This window comes from Triticum urartu, chromosome 6A (assembly GCF_056163025.1).
Source record: "Triticum urartu cultivar PI428250 chromosome 6A, HENAU_Tu73, whole genome shotgun sequence".
Taxonomy (NCBI): domain Eukaryota; kingdom Viridiplantae; phylum Streptophyta; class Magnoliopsida; order Poales; family Poaceae; genus Triticum; species Triticum urartu.
The window spans coordinates 568,265,198-568,268,235 of NC_141878.1; positions in this window are offsets into that span (position 1 = coordinate 568,265,198).

Consider the following 3,038-nt stretch of genomic DNA (forward strand, 5'->3'; position numbering starts at 1 on the left):
CTTTTGGCATGATAACAAGGGGGCAAGGTGAATAGGGTTGGTTCTTTAACTGGTTTGTCATCTTTAATTGACCTTCGATACACAACATAGTGTCTGTTCGATATTCAAAACGGTCACATAAAATTACAAATGTGATAAATACAATAGATAATGTTGGGTATTTTCACATAATTGATATTTATATTTATTTTATCACAAGAACGCTTCAGAGAGAGAGAGAGAGAGAGAGAGATGTATTTATTTTATCATGCTGTAGCGACCCGACCTCAAACGGTCAAATCTCTGTGCATAAGTGTCATCTCTAGATCGTTAATGCTGACACACACAATACTTGAAGGATTTATAACGGAGTGCAATCACACACTTATTACATCGAATGTCTCAAAAGGGAACTTGTTACAATAATATGGCTTAAGGCCATCTAAATAAGATAACGGCGGCAGCATCGAATGTAAATGAGTCCATCAACTCCAACGGCATAGCTGAGTGCATGACAATGACCTAGCGCACCTTACTCTTCGTCTGAAAAGTCTGCAACATAGTACGTTGCAGCCCGAAAATGGGTCAGTACATGGAATATGCTGGCAAAATAACATTGTAGAGCAATGAACAAAGTAAATGCTAACACTACATGCATATATGGCTGGTGGAGGCTCTATGGTTATCATGTTTTTGCGAAAAGACAGTTTTTCCCTACTGCAAAGGAATATAATTTATTTTAACTACAAAGTTGGTTGATAAACATTGAGAATGGAAACCCCATCTCAATCCTAATTAAATAGTAATTAACAACCCAACAAAATTAATTAGGAGTGTTGAGATCACATCAATAATTCAAGAACTAGATACTCAAGATGTCCATAACCGGGGACACGACTAACCATGATTAGTTTGTACACTCTGCAGAGGTTTGCGCACTTTTCCCCACAAGACTCGATCTCCTCCGTTGGATTTCTCGCACTACATGATATTTGAGAAACGGATGACCGAGACACGGTCTTTCCGAAGAGGCCCCCTTAACCGATAGATAGGCTGGTACACCTACAATCCCCTACATCTGCTAGCCCATCATGGAAAGGATTCCCACAACTTACTCAACTATGCCAGAGCCCATAATGGCTTGTGGCTGCACACGGAAGTTTCTAGCATGAAAAATCTTATGATCCCTTTGAGCCTGGGTGGCGAACCATAGGATGATCACACGGATTCCCCGGGATCTCCTTAGACAACACTGGATTCCCCAGGTGCCCACAAACAATCCACCCAGATGTGTGTCAAGGTAGCCACCTTAAATAAACCCTTAGTTCATAATAATACTCACAACTGTCATGAATCACTCAAACCAATCCACGTCTACGAGCATAGCATAGCAGTATAAGCATAACATAATAACTCCCAGGGTTTAAAATAAAGGACAATAGGTTCTACCTCATCCACTACTTCCCAGTACCCACATGTTATCAAATCCTAACCATGCCGTGTTGGAGGATTGGACTAATCCATAAAAACTGGGTAATGAAGGGGTACGATCAAAGTGTTACTTGTCTTGCTGACAATCTGCAAACCCTAGAGACTCGTAGTAGCACGCTTCGCACTCCGGAAATTCTATCACAAACAAACAATAGCATACATAAGCACTCAAGCATAGATGCAAGGGTTAAACTCAGATGAAAAAGTCTAAACTGAAAGTTCAACTGAAGTGCTTCGATTTGCAAAAAGAATCAATCAAATCGGAGCTACGAAACTCAAACTACGATCAAAAGAAGTTCGAATTCAAATCTGCTTGAAACCAAATTTTAATTTGTCAAAACCATGTTCAAGTTGATTAACTGGAAGAGGGGTTCAAGATGAAGATTTTGGCGTTGGTTTCACTGGATTTGGACGAACGGTTAAAAAGTAACGAGGGTTTGAAGATCAGGGACTAATCTGCGATAAAAATAATCGCGGATAGGTCACTGGCCAAAAACAAAATAAAAAGAAAAGACTAACGAACGAACGTTCGTTAACAAAGACAAACGAACGAACGCGTTCGCGAACAGAAGCATTCGGGTGAACGTTCGCTAAATGGCGGAACCGAAGAAAAAACCTGATCTAACCGATCCAAAACGAAAAACAAAACAAAAACTGGCGATGATGGCGGTTTTTACCGGTTCCTCGAGAAAAACCGGCGGCGGCGAGGTGAGATCCGGTGGTGCGGCTTGGCTGCGGGGCGGCGGCGGCGGTGAGGCTTGGTTGCGGGGCTGCGGCGGGGCTGCGGCGTGGGCGGGGTGGGGCGACGGTGTGGCGGCGACGGAGCAGCGGCGAGGCGGCATGAGTTGCAGGCGGCAGCGGCGGTTGGCTCGGGGTCCAAGGGGGGCCTCGGGGTCACTATTTAAAGGGGAGGGAGAAGCGGCGATGGCTTGCAGGAGGGGGCGGCGGTGCCCGTGTCCAGGCCGGACACTGCGGTGGCGGCGGGCGCGCTCGGGACTCCAGTCCCAAGTCGAAGAAGGAGGGCGGCGTGGCTGCGGGCCGGCCTGCTCGGCTGGGCCTTCGGCCCAGTCGGGTAGGAAGTTTTTTTTAATAAATAAATTCCGCCGAAAACAAAATTCCTAATAAATATAAAAAACAAAAAATTCTAAAAATGCCAAAAACATTTTTCACCGTTTAAATAAAATATTTAGATTCTGGCCTAAAAATGCAATTTTCAAAAATGCATATCTTTTCTAATTCAAATAAAATCTTGAATAAAAATAAAATAAAATATTTATTTGATTTTAACATTTTTCCTCCAATATTCCCCTCTTATTTTGGAGAAGTCATTTTATCTCCACTCATTTATTTTAATATTGGAAATATTTCGGATAGATAAATTATTACAACCAAAATGATCCTCTTTTGAAATTTGAGAAATTTCAAATATGAAAATAAATAAAATTCCCAACTCTCTTCATGTGTCCTTGAGTTGCTTAAGATTTCTAGGATCACAAACAAAATACAAATAAAACATGATATGCATATGATGATCTATATATAACATCCAAATTAAAAATTTGGGATGT